Source organism: Mytilus galloprovincialis, chromosome 8 (assembly GCF_965363235.1).
Source record: "Mytilus galloprovincialis chromosome 8, xbMytGall1.hap1.1, whole genome shotgun sequence".
Taxonomy (NCBI): domain Eukaryota; kingdom Metazoa; phylum Mollusca; class Bivalvia; order Mytilida; family Mytilidae; genus Mytilus; species Mytilus galloprovincialis.
The window spans coordinates 72,317,049-72,338,016 of record NC_134845.1 but is presented as its reverse complement, the minus strand read 5'-3'; the positions used below and the strand labels follow the sequence as shown (position 1 = coordinate 72,338,016).

Below are 20,968 nucleotides of genomic sequence, written 5' to 3'. Positions count from 1 at the left end.
TTTTTTTTTTATCTTTATTATATTCACAATTCGTATATACATATCACAGTTTGAATTACACAAAAATAAAAACATTGCCATTAGTTATTGTCTTTTCTCTGAAATGATTCATATTTGAAACATTAATTATATATTGCGTGAAATATTTGTCACGAACATGATTGTCTGATTATCAACTTGTGTATACTCATATTTATATAAATATATCAATTTATATATCACCTTCTATACAAAAACATCATATATACCTATAATTATATTCAATCACTTTCTAATCTTCCATTCATCTCATACATTCAAAATGATAAAAAGCTGACACAGAATAAAATGAAAAAATTAAAGAGTTAATTGTTTCTACAGTCTTAGTGTCGAATATATGACGAACAATGATACAATCGAAAAAAAAATCGCAAAGGGATGGTGTCCATTCCACAACGCAAATAATATCAAAAGTATTAAATATGAAGTCAATTATAAACATTAATAAGACAAGCAAACAACATCACAATATAATTATCATTATTCAGCAAAAACATTTTCCCCATTTTCTCACAGAAACATACACAATTCTCACTACAAAAACAAACTATAAAATACTGAAAAAAAATAAACTGTTACAGCTTTTTATTTTCCACAAGTTTTTCCATCTCTAATATTCCTTGACGCACTGCATCAGTCATCAGTTTTGTTGTTCTTACATCTTTAAAATCGTCGGTTACCACTTTGTTAAATATACGATAATCTCGTTCACCGCGAAGGAGAACTTCAAACTCTTTATGGTCTATATGAAATAATACTAGACGTCCTCTTTGCGTTTTTCCAATTAATATGTCCGTACCACTTCGGTTTTGTTTTAAAACAATTTTATGAATAAATCTACTATCTTGTATGTTTTTATTATGTTCTTTCACTTTATCACATGTTGACGGATTCTTTTCAATTATATCAACAGATACTCTTTGTTTACTTTTATTTCCATTGTTTATAATTTTACTCGGTAAACAGGTTGGTGACATAGCCAATTCATAACTTGTGTCGATTAACAGTTCTATATTTGGACTTTCTACACTATTAATGTTACCTGTAGAAGCGGAGGCCTCACACGGGTTATCATCAAAATCCATCACATCGGAAATATTCGTCGATACCTTTCCACTCGGTATATGATTATTTTCAGATAAACTATCTGAACAAATCACATCTGTATCATTCTCACTATTCTCAATATGTACATTATCATTGTTATACTCTTTCATCCGTTTTCTATCACGGTTGACGGTAGAATTTGATTTTCTTTTACTTTTACTAATTTCCTGATTTGTAAAAACTATCGATATACGGGCTCTGTCATTTTCACCGTGCACAGTAAATGATATATTAGAAAATTGTTCGCATGCATTTTCTATAGTACTCATCAATAAAGATGGAAGTCTCTCCATTGTATATATAATTCAAAACAGTAGTAAAATTCACCCTCGGGTAGCCTCTTTCAATCCAACAATATTTACAACATTTAAAACAGTTAATAAAGACGGTTTTTTCAATATCAGTGAAAAAAACTTACTTCTAAAACAAGTTAGAATGTTAATATTCCGTATTTCAGCTTGGTAATCCGAGCAATAACTTATAATATAGTAATATTTTCACTGTACACATAAACAACGTCCTATCATGTAAAGGTCCACTCGACCGATCAAAACGGATGTGATAACCACTACACCACGGAAACCATTAATGAGATTTGCCTTATTCATTTATTTAGTAGTCAGCTGTCCGACTGATCATTGGCATATTGGTGTTTTTTTAATACTCATTTGCATTACTGTGATTGATTTTTTTTAAGCATATTGTATTAAACATTTGAAGAGTCCGTCATGCAAACTTATAGGAAGCACTTCTTAAACCTACAAGAAGTACATGATACATTCTGAAATATGGAAGACTGGTGCAGTTTTCTTTTTTATCTTGCTTTCCCCATGTGTGTCAGTGGTTTCATTTTAACCTGTGTGTGCTAAAGTAATCTAAGCTGAGAGGCCCAAGTTAGACTTTGATGATATGCCTATTTGTATAGCGATTTTCACATGATATATAAACTGAAGTATAAATTCGATAATATTTGATAAGTATATTGTCCGGTTCTGTGGTGTAGTGGTTATCACGTCTGCTTTACACGCAGAAGGTCGCGAGTTCGAACCTCGCCAGAACCTGGTTTGTTTTTGCAAATGGGCACTCCATTACTTTCAATAACGAAAGAAATTGTTTGTGTAACTGTAATTGTTTGAAACCTAAAATTTGGCTAGATACAATAATTCAGAAATATTTGTTGGCACCCAAGGTCCTGCGGCAATCTATTGAAAAACCTATCATCTCCAAAACAGTATGTATACTGAGGCAAATGTGAGGTCTATATAGCTTTTGGCAGATGACAGAATGGTTCAGAAACTGACATTTACCATTATCTAACGTGTTATATATCATACTGAATGGTGAAATTGTGCCAGTTGAAGAAAGAAAAAAAAAAAGAAAAAGAAAACAACCACAGCAATTGCTTTTAACGTGTTACAATTTATAGTTGCTGTATTGAGACCTTTTACAGTTTTAATGACAATCCGTGTAGCAAATGCTACCGTTTTCTCAAATTGTTAAACTGTTAAACTTCGGCGTCGAATCAAAAGAGGATAACTACATGCAATTATGCCGATAATATATCTAACTTAAACAAGTTGACAAATGATAGACGTACATTAAAAACAAAACAAATAGGGACCTATTCAAGTGCACCTTTCATGATGCACTTGCCTTAAATGCAATGAAACAATAACAGTCATTGCTGCCTGGGAATGATTGTTGGTTCCGTTTGATACATGTAATGACATATCTATTTGATGCAATTTCCTCTCGATTTTGATATTGTTACAATTTGAGATTTCGTAGTAAACCGTCTAGGAAATGAAGTGTTGTTAAGATTGAAATAAACAATTAATTTCCCCATAGGCGACAATGGTAGCCTTTTTTGAGATACCGACTTTAGAAAGTTGATTTTTTTTTAACGAAACCTTGCTAGAATCAAAGAAAAGTTATTAGGACAGTATTTTTTGGTCCAAAAAATATAGGTTCGCGTTGCTTTTCTTAGCGTATTTTGTACTTATCTCCCATGCCTATCAATTTTGCCCTTAAAACATACGTGTCTTGACCTAGTGTTGAAAAGTCATCTCGATCAGTGCCTTTATAGGGCTATGGAATGATTTTTATTTTGCCTTTTGTATAAAGCAGAGTGCACGAAGTCTCTAATAATAAAAAAAAATAACGGGCGCACATTTCGACCAATCAGGATTAGCTATACTCTTAATTCTGAATACCATGTTATGCTCATAAAATGACTGCGCCCATAAAATCTAATGGTGTATTGTAACCGTGGCTTAATCCTGCTTTCTTTTCTTTTCTTTTTAGTTAAAAAGAGCTATTTGACATTAAACAAAAAGAGGAAAATTTCTCGACAAAAGAGTCTCACATTTGTAGAAGTTGACGCGTCAGTACCAATGTAAAAAAAAAAACCTTGTCCAGGCCGAAAAAAAGTATGTTTCCGCTGAGGATTGAACTCAGGACCTTCCGCGTGTTAAGCGGATGTGATTTTTTTTTTTTATCTTTATTATATTCACAATTCGTATATACATATCACAGTTTGAATTACACAAAAATAAAAACATTGCCATTAGTTATTGTCTTTTCTCTGAAATGATTCATATTTGAAACATTAATTATATATTGCGTGAAATATTTGTCACGAACATGATTGTCTGATTATCAACTTGTGTATACTCATATTTATATAAATATATCAATTTATATATCACCTTCTATACAAAAACATCATATATACCTATAATTATATTCAATCACTTTCTAATCTTCCATTCATCTCATACATTCAAAATGATAAAAAGCTGACACAGAATAAAATGAAAAAATTAAAGAGTTAATTGTTTCTACAGTCTTAGTGTCGAATATATGACGAACAATGATACAATCGAAAAAAAAATCGCAAAGGGATGGTGTCCATTCCACAACGCAAATAATATCAAAAGTATTAAATATGAAGTCAATTATAAACATTAATAAGACAAGCAAACAACATCACAATATAATTATCATTATTCAGCAAAAACATTTTCCCCATTTTCTCACAGAAACATACACAATTCTCACTACAAAAACAAACTATAAAATACTGAAAAAAAATAAACTGTTACAGCTTTTTATTTTCCACAAGTTTTTCCATCTCTAATATTCCTTGACGCACTGCATCAGTCATCAGTTTTGTTGTTCTTACATCTTTAAAATCGTCGGTTACCACTTTGTTAAATATACGATAATCTCGTTCACCGCGAAGGAGAACTTCAAACTCTTTATGGTCTATATGAAATAATACTAGACGTCCTCTTTGCGTTTTTCCAATTAATATGTCCGTACCACTTCGGTTTTGTTTTAAAACAATTTTATGAATAAATCTACTATCTTGTATGTTTTTATTATGTTCTTTCACTTTATCACATGTTGACGGATTCTTTTCAATTATATCAACAGATACTCTTTGTTTACTTTTATTTCCATTGTTTATAATTTTACTCGGTAAACAGGTTGGTGACATAGCCAATTCATAACTTGTGTCGATTAACAGTTCTATATTTGGACTTTCTACACTATTAATGTTACCTGTAGAAGCGGAGGCCTCACACGGGTTATCATCAAAATCCATCACATCGGAAATATTCGTCGATACCTTTCCACTCGGTATATGATTATTTTCAGATAAACTATCTGAACAAATCACATCTGTATCATTCTCACTATTCTCAATATGTACATTATCATTGTTATACTCTTTCATCCGTTTTCTATCACGGTTGACGGTAGAATTTGATTTTCTTTTACTTTTACTAATTTCCTGATTTGTAAAAACTATCGATATACGGGCTCTGTCATTTTCACCGTGCACAGTAAATGATATATTAGAAAATTGTTCGCATGCATTTTCTATAGTACTCATCAATAAAGATGGAAGTCTCTCCATTGTATATATAATTCAAAACAGTAGTAAAATTCACCCTCGGGTAGCCTCTTTCAATCCAACAATATTTACAACATTTAAAACAGTTAATAAAGACGGTTTTTTCAATATCAGTGAAAAAAACTTACTTCTAAAACAAGTTAGAATGTTAATATTCCGTATTTCAGCTTGGTAATCCGAGCAATAACTTATAATATAGTAATATTTTCACTGTACACATAAACAACGTCCTATCATGTAAAGGTCCACTCGACCGATCAAAACGGATGTGATAACCACTACACCACGGAAACCATTAATGAGATTTGCCTTATTCATTTATTTAGTAGTCAGCTGTCCGACTGATCATTGGCATATTGGTGTTTTTTTAATACTCATTTGCATTACTGTGATTGATTTTTTTTTAAGCATATTGTATTAAACATTTGAAGAGTCCGTCATGCAAACTTATAGGAAGCACTTCTTAAACCTACAAGAAGTACATGATACATTCTGAAATATGGAAGACTGGTGCAGTTTTCTTTTTTATCTTGCTTTCCCCATGTGTGTCAGTGGTTTCATTTTAACCTGTGTGTGCTACAGTAATCTAAGCTGAGAGGCCCAAGTTAGACTTTGATGATATGCCTATTTGTATAGCGATTTTCACATGATATATAAACTGAAGTATAAATTCGATAATATTTGATAAGTATATTGTCCGGTTCTGTGGTGTAGTGGTTATCACGTCTGCTTTACACGCAGAAGGTCGCGAGTTCGAACCTCGCCAGAACCTGGTTTGTTTTTGCAAATGGGCACTCCATTACTTTTAATAACGAAAGAAATTGTTTGTGTAACTGTAATTGTTTGAAACCTAAAATTTGGCTAGATACAATAATTCAGAAATATTTGTTGGCACCCAAGGTCCTGCGGCAATCTATTGAAAAACCTATCATCTCCAAAACAGTATGTATACTGAGGCAAATGTGAGGTCTATATAGCTTTTGGCAGATGACAGAATGGTTCAGAAACTGACATTTACCATTATCTAACGTGTTATATATCATACTGAATGGTTAAATTGTGCCAGTTGAAGAAAGAAAAAAAAAAAGAAAAAGAAAACAACCACAGCAATTGCTTTTAACGTGTTACAATTTATAGTTGCTGTATTGAGACCTTTTACAGTTTTAATGACAATCCGTGTAGCAAATGCTACCGTTTTCTCAAATTGTTAAACTGTTAAACTTCGGCGTCGAATCAAAAGAGGATAACTACATGCAATTATGCCGATAATATATCTAACTTAAACAAGTTGACAAATGATAGACGTACATTAAAAACAAAACAAATAGGGACCTATTCAAGTGCACCTTTCATGATGCACTTGCCTTAAATGCAATGAAACAATAACAGTCATTGCTGCCTGGGAATGATTGTTGGTTCCGTTTGATACATGTAATGACATATCTATTTGATGCAATTTCCTCTCGATTTTGATATTGTTACAATTTGAGATTTCGTAGTAAACCGTCTAGGAAATGAAGTGTTGTTAAGATTGAAATAAACAATTAATTTCCCCATAGGCGACAATGGTAGCCTTTTTTGAGATACCGACTTTAGAAAGTTGATTTTTTTTTAACGAAACCTTGCTAGAATCAAAGAAAAGTTATTAGGACAGTATTTTTTGGTCCAAAAAATATAGGTTCGCGTTGCTTTTCTTAGCGTATTTTGTACTTATCTCCCATGCCTATCAATTTTGCCCTTAAAACATACGTGTCTTGACCTAGTGTTGAAAAGTCATCTCGATCAGTGCCTTTATAGGGCTATGGAATGATTTTTATTTTGCCTTTTGTATAAAGCAGAGTGCACGAAGTCTCTAATAATAAAAAAAATAACGTAACGGGCGCACATTTCGACCAATCAGGATTAGCTATACTCTTAATTCTGAATACCATGTTATGCTCATAAAATGACTGCGCCCATAAAATCTAATGTTGTATTGTAACCGTGGCTTAATCCTGCTTTCTTTTCTTTTCTTTTTAGTTAAAAAGAGCTATTTGACATTAAACAAAAAGAGGAAAATTTCTCGACAAAAGAGTCTCACATTTGTAGAAGTTGACGCGTCAGTACCAATGTAAAAAAAAAAACCTTGTCCAGGCCGAAAAAAAGTATGTTTCCGCTGAGGATTGAACTCAGGACCTTCCGCGTGTTAAGCGGATGTGATAACCACTACACCACGGAAACCATTAATGAGATTTGCCTTATTCATTTATTTAGTAGTCAGCTGTCCGACTGATCATTGGCATATTGGTGTTTTTTTAATACTCATTTGCATTACTGTGATTGATTTTTTTTTAAGCATATTGTATTAAACATTTGAAGAGTCCGTCATGCAAACTTATAGGAAGCACTTCTAAAACCTACAAGAAGTACATGATACATTCTGAAATATGGAAGACTGGTGCAGTTTTCTTTTTTATCTTGCTTTCCCCATGTGTGTCAGTGGTTTCATTTTAACCTGTGTGTGCTAAAGTAATCTAAGCTGAGAGGCCCAAGTTAGACTTTGATGATATGCCTATTTGTATAGCGATTTTCACATGATATATAAACTGAAGTATAAATTCGATAATATTTGATAAGTATATTGTCCGGTTCTGTGGTGTAGTGGTTATCACGTCTGCTTTACACGCAGAAGGTCGCGAGTTGGAACCTCGCCAGAACCTGGTTTGTTTTTGCAAATGGGCACTCCATTACTTTTAATAACGAAAGAAATTGTTTGTGTAACTGTAATTGTTTGAAACCTAAAATTTGGCTAGATACAATAATTCAGAAATATTTGTTGGCACCCAAGGTCCTGCGGCAATCTATTGAAAAACCTATCATCTCCAAAACAGTATGGCAAATGTGAGGTCTATATAGCTTTTGGCAGATGACAGAATGGTTCAGAAACTGACATTTACCATTATCTAACGTGTTATATATCATACTGAATGGTTAAATTGTGCCAGTTGAAGAAAGAAAAAAAAAAGAAAAAGAAAACAACCACAGCAATTGCTTTTAACGTGTTACAATTTATAGTTGCTGTATTGAGACCTTTTACAGTTTTAATGACAATCCGTGTAGCAAATGCTACCGTTTTCTCAAATTGTTAAACTGTTAAACTTCGGCGTCGAATCAAAAGAGGATAACTACATGCAATTATGCCGATAATATATCTAACTTAAACAAGTTGACAAATGATAGACGTACATTAAAAACAAAACAAATAGGGACCTATTCAAGTGCACCTTTCATGATGCACTTGCCTTAAATGCAATGAAACAATAACAGTCATTGCTGCCTGGGAATGATTGTTGGTTCCGTTTGATACATGTAATGACATATCTATTTGATGCAATTTCCTCTCGATTTTGATATTGTTACAATTTGAGATTTCGTAGTAAACCGTCTAGGAAATGAAGTGTTGTTAAGATTGAAATAAACAATTAATTTCCCCATAGGCGACAATGGTAGCCTTTTTTGAGATACCGACTTTAGAAAGTTGATTTTTTTTTAACGAAACCTTGCTAGAATCAAAGAAAAGTTATTAGGACAGTATTTTTTGGTCCAAAAAATATAGGTTCGCGTTGCTTTTCTTAGCGTATTTTGTACTTATCTCCCATGCCTATCAATTTTGCCCTTAAAACATACGTGTCTTGACCTAGTGTTGAAAAGTCATCTCGATCAGTGCCTTTATAGGGCTATGGAATGATTTTTATTTTGCCTTTTGTATAAAGCAGAGTGCACGAAGTCTCTAATAATAAAAAAAAAATAACGGGCGCACATTTCGACCAATCAGGATTAGCTATACTCTTAATTCTGAATACCATGTTATGCTCATAAAATGACTGCGCCCATAAAATCTAATGGTGTATTGTAACCGTGGCTTAATCCTGCTTTCTTTTCTTTTCTTTTTAGTTAAAAAGAGCTATTTGACATTAAACAAAAAGAGGAAAATTTCTCGACAAAAGAGTCTCACATTTGTAGAAGTTGACGCGTCAGTACCAATGTAAAAAAAAAAACCTTGTCCAGGCCGAAAAAAAGTATGTTTCCGCTGAGGATTGAACTCAGGACCTTCCGCGTGTTAAGCGGATGTGATAACCACTACACCACGGAAACCATTAATGAGATTTGCCTTATTCATTTATTTAGTAGTCAGCTGTCCGACTGATCATTGGCATATTGGTGTTTTTTTAATACTCATTTGCATTACTGTGATTGATTTTTTTTTAAGCATATTGTATTAAACATTTGAAGAGTCCGTCATGCAAACTTATAGGAAGCACTTCTAAAACCTACAAGAAGTACATGATACATTCTGAAATATGGAAGACTGGTGCAGTTTTCTTTTTTATCTTGCTTTCCCCATGTGTGTCAGTGGTTTCATTTTAACCTGTGTGTGCTAAAGTAATCTAAGCTGAGAGGCCCAAGTTAGACTTTGATGATATGCCTATTTGTATAGCGATTTTCACATGATATATAAACTGAAGTATAAATTCGATAATATTTGATAAGTATATTGTCCGGTTCTGTGGTGTAGTGGTTATCACGTCTGCTTTACACGCAGAAGGTCGCGAGTTCGAACCTCGCCAGAACCTGGTTTGTTTTTGCAAATGGGCACTCCATTACTTTTAATAACGAAAGAAATTGTTTGTGTAACTGTAATTGTTTGAAACCTAAAATTTGGCTAGATACAATAATTCAGAAATATTTGTTGGCACCCAAGGTCCTGCGGCAATCTATTGAAAAACCTATCATCTCCAAAACAGTATGGCAAATGTGAGGTCTATATAGCTTTTGGCAGATGACAGAATGGTTCAGAAACTGACATTTACCATTATCTAACGTGTTATATATCATACTGAATGGTTAAATTGTGCCAGTTGAAGAAAGAAAAAAAAAAGAAAAAGAAAACAACCACAGCAATTGCTTTTAACGTGTTACAATTTATAGTTGCTGTATTGAGACCTTTTACAGTTTTAATGACAATCCGTGTAGCAAATGCTACCGTTTTCTCAAATTGTTAAACTGTTAAACTTCGGCGTCGAATCAAAAGAGGATAACTACATGCAATTATGCCGATAATATATCTAACTTAAACAAGTTGACAAATGATAGACGTACATTAAAAACAAAACAAATAGGGACCTATTCAAGTGCACCTTTCATGATGCACTTGCCTTAAATGCAATGAAACAATAACAGTCATTGCTGCCTGGGAATGATTGTTGGTTCCGTTTGATACATGTAATGACATATCTATTTGATGCAATTTCCTCTCGATTTTGATATTGTTACAATTTGAGATTTCGTAGTAAACCGTCTAGGAAATGAAGTGTTGTTAAGATTGAAATAAACAATTAATTTCCCCATAGGCGACAATGGTAGCCTTTTTTGAGATACCGACTTTAGAAAGTTGATTTTTTTTTAACGAAACCTTGCTAGAATCAAAGAAAAGTTATTAGGACAGTATTTTTTGGTCCAAAAAATATAGGTTCGCGTTGCTTTTCTTAGCGTATTTTGTACTTATCTCCCATGCCTATCAATTTTGCCCTTAAAACATACGTGTCTTGACCTAGTGTTGAAAAGTCATCTCGATCAGTGCCTTTATAGGGCTATGGAATGATTTTTATTTTGCCTTTTGTATAAAGCAGAGTGCACGAAGTCTCTAATAATAAAAAAAAAAATAACGGGCGCACATTTCGACCAATCAGGATTAGCTATACTCTTAATTCTGAATACCATGTTATGCTCATAAAATGACTGCACCCATAAAATCTAATGGTGTATTGTAACCGTGGCTTAATCCTGCTTTCTTTTCTTTTCTTTTTAGTTAAAAAGAGCTATTTGACATTAAACAAAAAGAGGAAAATTTCTCGACAAAAGAGTCTCACATTTGTAGAAGTTGACGCGTCAGTACCAATGTAAAAAAAAAAAACCTTGTCCAGGCCGAAAAAAAGTATGTTTCCGCTGAGGATTGAACTCAGGACCTTCCGCGTGTTAAGCGGATGTGATAACCACTACACCACGGAAACCATTAATGAGATTTGCCTTATTCATTTATTTAGTAGTCAGCTGTCCGACTGATCATTGGCATATTGGTGTTTTTTTAATACTCATTTGCATTACTGTGATTGATTTTTTTTTAAGCATATTGTATTAAACATTTGAAGAGTCCGTCATGCAAACTTATAGGAAGCACTTCTAAAACCTACAAGAAGTACATGATACATTCTGAAATATGGAAGACTGGTGCAGTTTTCTTTTTTATCTTGCTTTCCCCATGTGTGTCAGTGGTTTCATTTTAACCTGTGTGTGCTAAAGTAATCTAAGCTGAGAGGCCCAAGTTAGACTTTGATGATATGCCTATTTGTATAGCGATTTTCACATGATATATAAACTGAAGTATAAATTCGATAATATTTGATAAGTATATTGTCCGGTTCTGTGGTGTAGTGGTTATCACGTCTGCTTTACACGCAGAAGGTCGCGAGTTCGAACCTCGCCAGAACCTGGTTTGTTTTTGCAAATGGGCACTCCATTACTTTTAATAACGAAAGAAATTGTTTGTGTAACTGTAATTGTTTGAAACCTAAAATTTGGCTAGATACAATAATTCAGAAATATTTGTTGGCACCCAAGGTCCTGCGGCAATCTATTGAAAAACCTATCATCTCCAAAACAGTATGGCAAATGTGAGGTCTATATAGCTTTTGGCAGATGACAGAATGGTTCAGAAACTGACATTTACCATTATCTAACGTGTTATATATCATACTGAATGGTTAAATTGTGCCAGTTGAAGAAAGAAAAAAAAAAGAAAAAGAAAACAACCACAGCAATTGCTTTTAACGTGTTACAATTTATAGTTGCTGTATTGAGACCTTTTACAGTTTTAATGACAATCCGTGTAGCAAATGCTACCGTTTTCTCAAATTGTTAAACTGTTAAACTTCGGCGTCGAATCAAAAGAGGATAACTACATGCAATTATGCCGATAATATATCTAACTTAAACAAGTTGACAAATGATAGACGTACATTAAAAACAAAACAAATAGGGACCTATTCAAGTGCACCTTTCATGATGCACTTGCCTTAAATGCAATGAAACAATAACAGTCATTGCTGCCTGGGAATGATTGTTGGTTCCGTTTGATACATGTAATGACATATCTATTTGATGCAATTTCCTCTCGATTTTGATATTGTTACAATTTGAGATTTCGTAGTAAACCGTCTAGGAAATGAAGTGTTGTTAAGATTGAAATAAACAATTAATTTCCCCATAGGCGACAATGGTAGCCTTTTTTGAGATACCGACTTTAGAAAGTTGATTTTTTTTTAACGAAACCTTGCTAGAATCAAAGAAAAGTTATTAGGACAGTATTTTTTGGTCCAAAAAATATAGGTTCGCGTTGCTTTTCTTAGCGTATTTTGTACTTATCTCCCATGCCTATCAATTTTGCCCTTAAAACATACGTGTCTTGACCTAGTGTTGAAAAGTCATCTCGATCAGTGCCTTTATAGGGCTATGGAATGATTTTTATTTTGCCTTTTGTATAAAGCAGAGTGCACGAAGTCTCTAATAATAAAAAAAAAAATAACGGGCGCACATTTCGACCAATCAGGATTAGCTATACTCTTAATTCTGAATACCATGTTATGCTCATAAAATGACTGCACCCATAAAATCTAATGGTGTATTGTAACCGTGGCTTAATCCTGCTTTCTTTTCTTTTCTTTTTAGTTAAAAAGAGCTATTTGACATTAAACAAAAAGAGGAAAATTTCTCGACAAAAGAGTCTCACATTTGTAGAAGTTGACGCGTCAGTACCAATGTAAAAAAAAAAAACCTTGTCCAGGCCGAAAAAAAGTATGTTTCCGCTGAGGATTGAACTCAGGACCTTCCGCGTGTTAAGCGGATGTGATAACCACTACACCACGGAAACCATTAATGAGATTTGCCTTATTCATTTATTTAGTAGTCAGCTGTCCGACTGATCATTGGCATATTGGTGTTTTTTTAATACTCATTTGCATTACTGTGATTGATTTTTTTTAAGCATATTGTATTAAACATTTGAAGAGTCCGTCATGCAAACTTATAGGAAGCACTTCTAAAACCTACAAGAAGTACATGATACATTCTGAAATATGGAAGACTGGTGCAGTTTTCTTTTTTATCTTGCTTTCCCCATGTGTGTCAGTGGTTTCATTTTAACCTGTGTGTGCTAAAGTAATCTAAGCTGAGAGGCCCAAGTTAGACTTTGATGATATGCCTATTTGTATAGCGATTTTCACATGATATATAAACTGAAGTATAAATTCGATAATATTTGATAAGTATATTGTCCGGTTCTGTGGTGTAGTGGTTATCACGTCTGCTTTACACGCAGAAGGTCGCGAGTTCGAACCTCGCCAGAACCTGGTTTGTTTTTGCAAATGGGCACTCCATTACTTTTAATAACGAAAGAAATTGTTTGTGTAACTGTAATTGTTTGAAACCTAAAATTTGGCTAGATACAATAATTCAGAAATATTTGTTGGCACCCAAGGTCCTGCGGCAATCTATTGAAAAACCTATCATCTCCAAAACAGTATGGCAAATGTGAGGTCTATATAGCTTTTGGCAGATGACAGAATGGTTCAGAAACTGACATTTACCATTATCTAACGTGTTATATATCATACTGAATGGTTAAATTGTGCCAGTTGAAGAAAGAAAAAAAAAAGAAAAAGAAAACAACCACAGCAATTGCTTTTAACGTGTTACAATTTATAGTTGCTGTATTGAGACCTTTTACAGTTTTAATGACAATCCGTGTAGCAAATGCTACCGTTTTCTCAAATTGTTAAACTGTTAAACTTCGGCGTCGAATCAAAAGAGGATAACTACATGCAATTATGCCGATAATATATCTAACTTAAACAAGTTGACAAATGATAGACGTACATTAAAAACAAAACAAATAGGGACCTATTCAAGTGCACCTTTCATGATGCACTTGCCTTAAATGCAATGAAACAATAACAGTCATTGCTGCCTGGGAATGATTGTTGGTTCCGTTTGATACATGTAATGACATATCTATTTGATGCAATTTCCTCTCGATTTTGATATTGTTACAATTTGAGATTTCGTAGTAAACCGTCTAGGAAATGAAGTGTTGTTAAGATTGAAATAAACAATTAATTTCCCCATAGGCGACAATGGTAGCCTTTTTTGAGATACCGACTTTAGAAAGTTGATTTTTTTTTAACGAAACCTTGCTAGAATCAAAGAAAAGTTATTAGGACAGTATTTTTTGGTCCAAAAAATATAGGTTCGCGTTGCTTTTCTTAGCGTATTTTGTACTTATCTCCCATGCCTATCAATTTTGCCCTTAAAACATACGTGTCTTGACCTAGTGTTGAAAAGTCATCTCGATCAGTGCCTTTATAGGGCTATGGAATGATTTTTATTTTGCCTTTTGTATAAAGCAGAGTGCACGAAGTCTCTAATAATAAAAAAAAAAATAACGGGCGCACATTTCGACCAATCAGGATTAGCTATACTCTTAATTCTGAATACCATGTTATGCTCATAAAATGACTGCACCCATAAAATCTAATGGTGTATTGTAACCGTGGCTTAATCCTGCTTTCTTTTCTTTTCTTTTTAGTTAAAAAGAGCTATTTGACATTAAACAAAAAGAGGAAAATTTCTCGACAAAAGAGTCTCACATTTGTAGAAGTTGACGCGTCAGTACCAATGTAAAAAAAAAAAACCTTGTCCAGGCCGAAAAAAAGTATGTTTCCGCTGAGGATTGAACTCAGGACCTTCCGCGTGTTAAGCGGATGTGATAACCACTACACCACGGAAACCATTAATGAGATTTGCCTTATTCATTTATTTAGTAGTCAGCTGTCCGACTGATCATTGGCATATTGGTGTTTTTTTAATACTCATTTGCATTACTGTGATTGATTTTTTTTAAGCATATTGTATTAAACATTTGAAGAGTCCGTCATGCAAACTTATAGGAAGCACTTCTAAAACCTACAAGAAGTACATGATACATTCTGAAATATGGAAGACTGGTGCAGTTTTCTTTTTTATCTTGCTTTCCCCATGTGTGTCAGTGGTTTCATTTTAACCTGTGTGTGCTAAAGTAATCTAAGCTGAGAGGCCCAAGTTAGACTTTGATGATATGCCTATTTGTATAGCGATTTTCACATGATATATAAACTGAAGTATAAATTCGATAATATTTGATAAGTATATTGTCCGGTTCTGTGGTGTAGTGGTTATCACGTCTGCTTTACACGCAGAAGGTCGCGAGTTCGAACCTCGCCAGAACCTGGTTTGTTTTTGCAAATGGGCACTCCATTACTTTTAATAACGAAAGAAATTGTTTGTGTAACTGTAATTGTTTGAAACCTAAAATTTGGCTAGATACAATAATTCAGAAATATTTGTTGGCACCCAAGGTCCTGCGGCAATCTATTGAAAAACCTATCATCTCCAAAACAGTATGGCAAATGTGAGGTCTATATAGCTTTTGGCAGATGACAGAATGGTTCAGAAACTGACATTTACCATTATCTAACGTGTTATATATCATACTGAATGGTTAAATTGTGCCAGTTGAAGAAAGAAAAAAAAAAGAAAAAGAAAACAACCACAGCAATTGCTTTTAACGTGTTACAATTTATAGTTGCTGTATTGAGACCTTTTACAGTTTTAATGACAATCCGTGTAGCAAATGCTACCGTTTTCTCAAATTGTTAAACTGTTAAACTTCGGCGTCGAATCAAAAGAGGATAACTACATGCAATTATGCCGATAATATATCTAACTTAAACAAGTTGACAAATGATAGACGTACATTAAAAACAAAACAAATAGGGACCTATTCAAGTGCACCTTTCATGATGCACTTGCCTTAAATGCAATGAAACAATAACAGTCATTGCTGCCTGGGAATGATTGTTGGTTCCGTTTGATACATGTAATGACATATCTATTTGATGCAATTTCCTCTCGATTTTGATATTGTTACAATTTGAGATTTCGTAGTAAACCGTCTAGGAAATGAAGTGTTGTTAAGATTGAAATAAACAATTAATTTCCCCATAGGCGACAATGGTAGCCTTTTTTGAGATACCGACTTTAGAAAGTTGATTTTTTTTTAACGAAACCTTGCTAGAATCAAAGAAAAGTTATTAGGACAGTATTTTTTGGTCCAAAAAATATAGGTTCGCGTTGCTTTTCTTAGCGTATTTTGTACTTATCTCCCATGCCTATCAATTTTGCCCTTAAAACATACGTGTCTTGACCTAGTGTTGAAAAGTCATCTCGATCAGTGCCTTTATAGGGCTATGGAATGATTTTTATTTTGCCTTTTGTATAAAGCAGAGTGCACGAAGTCTCTAATAATAATAAAAAAAAATAACGGGCGCACATTTCGACCAATCAGGATTAGCTATACTCTTAATTCTGAATACCATGTTATGCTCATAAAATGACTGCGCCCATAAAATCTAATGGTGTATTGTAACCGTGGCTTAATCCTGCTTTCTTTTCTTTTCTTTTTAGTTAAAAAGAGCTATTTGACATTAAACAAAAAGAGGAAAATTTCTCGACAAAAGAGTCTCACATTTGTAGAAGTTGACGCGTCAGTACCAATGTAAAAAAAAAAAACCTTGTCCAGGCCGAAAAAAAGTATGTTTCCGCTGAGGATTGAACTCAGGACCTTCCGCGTGTTAAGCGGATGTGATAACCACTACACCACGGAAACCATTAATGAGCTTTGCCTTATTCATTTATTTAGTAGTCAGCTGTCCGACTGATCATTGGCATATTGGTGTTTTTTTAATACTCATTTGCATTACTGTGATTGATTTTTTTTTAAGCATATTGTATTAAACATTTGAAGAGTCCGTCATGCAAACTTATAGGAAGCACTTCTAAAACCTACAAGAAGTACATGATACATTCTGAAATATGGAAGACTGGTGCAGTTTTCTTTTTTATCTTGCTTTCCCCATGTGTGTCAGTGGTTTCATTTTAACCTGTGTGTGCTAAAGTAATCTAAGCTGAGAGGCCCAAGTTAGACTTTGATGATATGCCTATTTGTATAGCGATTTTCACATGATATATAAACTGAAGTATAAATTCGATAATATTTGATAAGTATATTGTCCGGTTCTGTGGTGTAGTGGTTATCACGTCTGCTTTACACGCAGAAGGTCGCGAGTTCGAACCTCGCCAGAACCTGGTTTGTTTTTGCAAATGGGCACTCCATTACTTTTAATAACGAAAGAAATTGTTTGTGTAACTGTAATTGTTTGAAACCTAAAATTTGGCTAGATACAATAATTCAGAAATATTTGTTGGCACCCAAGGTCCTGCGGCAATCTATTGAAAAACCTATCATCTCCAAAACAGTATGGCAAATGTGAGGTCTATATAGCTTTTGGCAGATGACAGAATGGTTCAGAAACTGACATTTACCATTATCTAACGTGTTATATATCATACTGAATGGTTAAATTGTGCCAGTTGAAGAAAGAAAAAAAAAAAGAAAAAGAAAACAACCACAGCAATTGCTTTTAACGTGTTACAATTTATAGTTGCTGTATTGAGACCTTTTACAGTTTTAATGACAATCCGTGTAGCAAATGCTACCGTTTTCTCAAATTGTTAAACTGTTAAACTTCGGCGTCGAATCAAAAGAGGATAACTACATGCAATTATGCCGATAATATATCTAACTTAAACAAGTTGACAAATGATAGACGTACATTAAAAACAAAACAAATAGGGACCTATTCAAGTGCACCTTTCATGATGCACTTGCCTTAAATGCAATGAAACAATAACAGTCATTGCTGCCTGGGAATGATTGTTGGTTCCGTTTGATACATGTAATGACATATCTATTTGATGCAATTTCCTCTCGATTTTGATATTGTTACAATTTGAGATTTCGTAGTAAACCGTCTAGGAAATGAAGTGTTGTTAAGATTGAAATAAACAATTAATTTCCCCATAGGCGACAATGGTAGCCTTTTTTGAGATACCGACTTTAGAAAGTTGATTTTTTTTTAACGAAACCTTGCTAGAATCAAAGAAAAGTTATTAGGACAGTATTTTTTGGTCCAAAAAATATAGGTTCGCGTTGCTTTTCTTAGCGTATTTTGTACTTATCTCCCATGCCTATCAATTTTGCCCTTAAAACATACGTGTCTTGACCTAGTGTTGAAAAGTCATCTCGATCAGTGCCTTTATAGGGCTATGGAATGATTTTTATTTTGCCTTTTGTATAAAGCAGAGTGCACGAAGTCTCTAATAATAAAAAAAAAAAATAACGGGCGCACATTTCGACCAATCAGGATTAGCTATACTCTTAATTCTGAATACCATGTTATGCTCATAAAATGACTGCGCCCATAAAATCTAATGGTGTATTGTAACCGTGGCTTAATCCTGCTTTCTTTTCTTTTCTTTTTAGTTAAAAAGAGCTATTTGACATTAAACAAAAAGAGGAAAATTTCTCGACAAAAGAGTCTCACATTTGTAGAAGTTGACGCGTCAGTACCAATGTAAAAAAAAAAAACCTTGTCCAGGCCGAAAAAAAGTATGTTTCCGCTGAGGATTGAACTCAGGACCTTCCGCGTGTTAAGCGGATGTGATAACCACTACACCACGGAAACCGTTAATGAGATTTGCCTTATTCATTTATTTAGTAGTCAGCTGTCCGACTGATCATTGGCATATTGGTGTTTTTTTAATACTCATTTGCATTACTGTGATTGATTTTTTTTTAAGCATATTGTATTAAACATTTGAAGAGTCCGTCATGCAAACTTATAGGAAGCACTTCTAAAACCTACAAGAAGTACATGATACATTCTGAAATATGGAAGACTGGTGCAGTTTTCTTTTTTATCTTGCTTTCCCCATGTGTGTCAGTGGTTTCATTTTAACCTGTGTGTGCTAAAGTAATCTAAGCTGAGAGGCCCAAGTTAGACTTTGATGATATGCCTATTTGTATAGCGATTTTCACATGATATATAAACTGAAGTATAAATTCGATAATATTTGATAAGTATATTGTCCGGTTCTGTGGTGTAGTGGTTATCACGTCTGCTTTACACGCAGAAGGTCGCGAGTTCGAACCTCGCCAGAACCTGGTTTGTTTTTGCAAATGGGCACTCCATTACTTTTAATAACGAAAGAAATTGTTTGTGTAACTGTAATTGTTTGAAACCTAAAATTTGGCTAGATACAATAATTCAGAAATATTTGTTGGCACCCAAGGTCCTGCGGCAATCTATTGAAAAACCTATCATCTCCAAAACAGTATGGCAAATGTGAGGTCTATATAGCTTTTGGCAGATGACAGAATGGTTCAGAAACTGACATTTACCATTATCTAACGTGTTATATATCATACTGAATGGTTAAATTGTGCCAGTTGAAGAAAGAAAAAAAAAAAGAAAAAGAAAACAACCACAGCAATTGCTTTTAACGTGTTACAATTTATAGTTGCTGTATTGAGACCTTTTACAGTTTTAATGACAATCCGTGTAGCAAATGCTACCGTTTTCTCAAATTGTTAAACTGTTAAACTTCGGCGTCGAATCAAAAGAGGATAACTACATGCAATTATGCCGATAATATATCTAACTTAAACAAGTTGACAAATGATAGACGTACATTAAAAACAAAACAAATAGGGACCTATTCAAGTGCACCTTTCATGATGCACTTGCCTTAAATGCAATGAAACAATAACAGTCATTGCTGCCTGGGAATGATTGTTGGTTCCGTTTGATACATGTAATGACATATCTATTTGATGCAATTTCCTCTCGATTTTGATATTGTTACAATTTGAGATTTCGTAGTAAACCGTCTAGGAAATGAAGTGTTGTTAAGATTGAAATAAACAATTAATTTCCCCATAGGCGACAATGGTAGCCTTTTTTGAGATACCGACTTTAGAAAGTTGATTTTTTTTAACGAAACCTTGCTAGAATCAAAGAAAAGTTATTAGGACAGTATTTTTTGGTCCAAAAAATATAGGTTCGCGTTGCTTTTCTTAGCGTATTTTGTACTTATCTCCCATGCCTATCAATTTTGCCCTTAAAACATACGTGTCTTGACCTAGTGTTGAAAAGTCATCTCGATCAGTGCCTTTATAGGGCTATGGAATGATTTTTATTTTGCCTTTTGTATAAAGCAGAGTGCACGAAGTCTCTAATAATAAAAAAAAAAAATAACGGGCGCACATTTCGACCAATCAGGATTAGCTATACTCTTAATTCTGAATACCATGTTATGCTCATAAAATGACTGCGCCCATAAAATCTAATGGTGTATTGTAACCGTGGCTTAATCCTGCTTTCTTTTCTTTTCTTTTTAGTTAAAAAGAGCTATTTGACATTAAACAAAAAGAGGAAAATTTCTCGACAAAAGAGTCTCACATTTGTAGAAGTTGACGCGTCAGTACCAATGTAAAAAAAAAAAACCTTGTCCAGGCCGAAAAAAAGTATGTTTCCGCTGAGGATTGAACTCAGGACCTTCCGCGTGTTAAGCGGATGTGATAACCACTACACCACGGAAACCGTTAATGAGATTTGCCTTATTCATTTATTTAGTAGTCAGCTGTCCGACTGATCATTGGCATATTGGTGTTTTTTTAATACTCATTTGCATTACTGTGATTGATTTTTTTTTAAGCATATTGTATTAAACATTTGAAGAGTCCGTCATGCAAACTTATAGGAAGCACTTCTAAAACCTACAAGAAGTACATGATACATTCTGAAATATGGAAGACTGGTGCAGTTTTCTTTTTTATCTTGCTTTCCCCATGTGTGTCAGTGGTTTCAT

At 33.8% G+C, this 20,968-nt stretch overlaps 17 non-coding genes across 17 annotated transcripts; 9 read left to right on the top strand and 8 right to left on the bottom strand.

Moving 5' to 3' along the window:
• The first annotated feature begins 2,134 nt into the window (after positions 1 to 2,134).
• On the top strand, positions 2,135 to 2,207 carry Trnav-uac (transfer RNA valine (anticodon UAC)). Its single transcript has one exon. It is a non-coding gene; the product is annotated as a tRNA-Val (tRNA).
• Positions 2,208 to 5,767: 3,560 nt separating this feature from the next.
• Trnav-uac (transfer RNA valine (anticodon UAC)) lies at positions 5,768 to 5,840 on the top strand. The gene has a single exon. It is a non-coding gene; the product is annotated as a tRNA-Val (tRNA).
• A 1,375-nt stretch (positions 5,841 to 7,215) lies between these two features.
• Trnav-aac (transfer RNA valine (anticodon AAC)) lies at positions 7,216 to 7,288 on the bottom strand. Its single transcript has one exon. It is a non-coding gene; the product is annotated as a tRNA-Val (tRNA).
• A 406-nt stretch (positions 7,289 to 7,694) lies between these two features.
• On the top strand, positions 7,695 to 7,767 carry Trnav-uac (transfer RNA valine (anticodon UAC)). The gene has a single exon. It is a non-coding gene; the product is annotated as a tRNA-Val (tRNA).
• A 1,362-nt stretch (positions 7,768 to 9,129) lies between these two features.
• Positions 9,130 to 9,202, bottom strand: Trnav-aac (transfer RNA valine (anticodon AAC)). The gene has a single exon. It is a non-coding gene; the product is annotated as a tRNA-Val (tRNA).
• Positions 9,203 to 9,608: 406 nt separating this feature from the next.
• On the top strand, positions 9,609 to 9,681 carry Trnav-uac (transfer RNA valine (anticodon UAC)). Its single transcript has one exon. It is a non-coding gene; the product is annotated as a tRNA-Val (tRNA).
• Positions 9,682 to 11,045: 1,364 nt separating this feature from the next.
• On the bottom strand, positions 11,046 to 11,118 carry Trnav-aac (transfer RNA valine (anticodon AAC)). The gene has a single exon. It is a non-coding gene; the product is annotated as a tRNA-Val (tRNA).
• Positions 11,119 to 11,524: 406 nt separating this feature from the next.
• Positions 11,525 to 11,597, top strand: Trnav-uac (transfer RNA valine (anticodon UAC)). The gene has a single exon. It is a non-coding gene; the product is annotated as a tRNA-Val (tRNA).
• Positions 11,598 to 12,961: 1,364 nt separating this feature from the next.
• On the bottom strand, positions 12,962 to 13,034 carry Trnav-aac (transfer RNA valine (anticodon AAC)). Its single transcript has one exon. It is a non-coding gene; the product is annotated as a tRNA-Val (tRNA).
• Positions 13,035 to 13,439: 405 nt separating this feature from the next.
• Trnav-uac (transfer RNA valine (anticodon UAC)) lies at positions 13,440 to 13,512 on the top strand. The gene has a single exon. It is a non-coding gene; the product is annotated as a tRNA-Val (tRNA).
• A 1,364-nt stretch (positions 13,513 to 14,876) lies between these two features.
• On the bottom strand, positions 14,877 to 14,949 carry Trnav-aac (transfer RNA valine (anticodon AAC)). The gene has a single exon. It is a non-coding gene; the product is annotated as a tRNA-Val (tRNA).
• Positions 14,950 to 15,354: 405 nt separating this feature from the next.
• Trnav-uac (transfer RNA valine (anticodon UAC)) lies at positions 15,355 to 15,427 on the top strand. Its single transcript has one exon. It is a non-coding gene; the product is annotated as a tRNA-Val (tRNA).
• A 1,365-nt stretch (positions 15,428 to 16,792) lies between these two features.
• On the bottom strand, positions 16,793 to 16,865 carry Trnav-aac (transfer RNA valine (anticodon AAC)). Its single transcript has one exon. It is a non-coding gene; the product is annotated as a tRNA-Val (tRNA).
• Positions 16,866 to 17,271: 406 nt separating this feature from the next.
• On the top strand, positions 17,272 to 17,344 carry Trnav-uac (transfer RNA valine (anticodon UAC)). The gene has a single exon. It is a non-coding gene; the product is annotated as a tRNA-Val (tRNA).
• Positions 17,345 to 18,710: 1,366 nt separating this feature from the next.
• On the bottom strand, positions 18,711 to 18,783 carry Trnav-aac (transfer RNA valine (anticodon AAC)). Its single transcript has one exon. It is a non-coding gene; the product is annotated as a tRNA-Val (tRNA).
• A 406-nt stretch (positions 18,784 to 19,189) lies between these two features.
• On the top strand, positions 19,190 to 19,262 carry Trnav-uac (transfer RNA valine (anticodon UAC)). The gene has a single exon. It is a non-coding gene; the product is annotated as a tRNA-Val (tRNA).
• Positions 19,263 to 20,627: 1,365 nt separating this feature from the next.
• On the bottom strand, positions 20,628 to 20,700 carry Trnav-aac (transfer RNA valine (anticodon AAC)). Its single transcript has one exon. It is a non-coding gene; the product is annotated as a tRNA-Val (tRNA).
• Between the last annotated feature and the right edge of the window lie 268 nt (positions 20,701 to 20,968).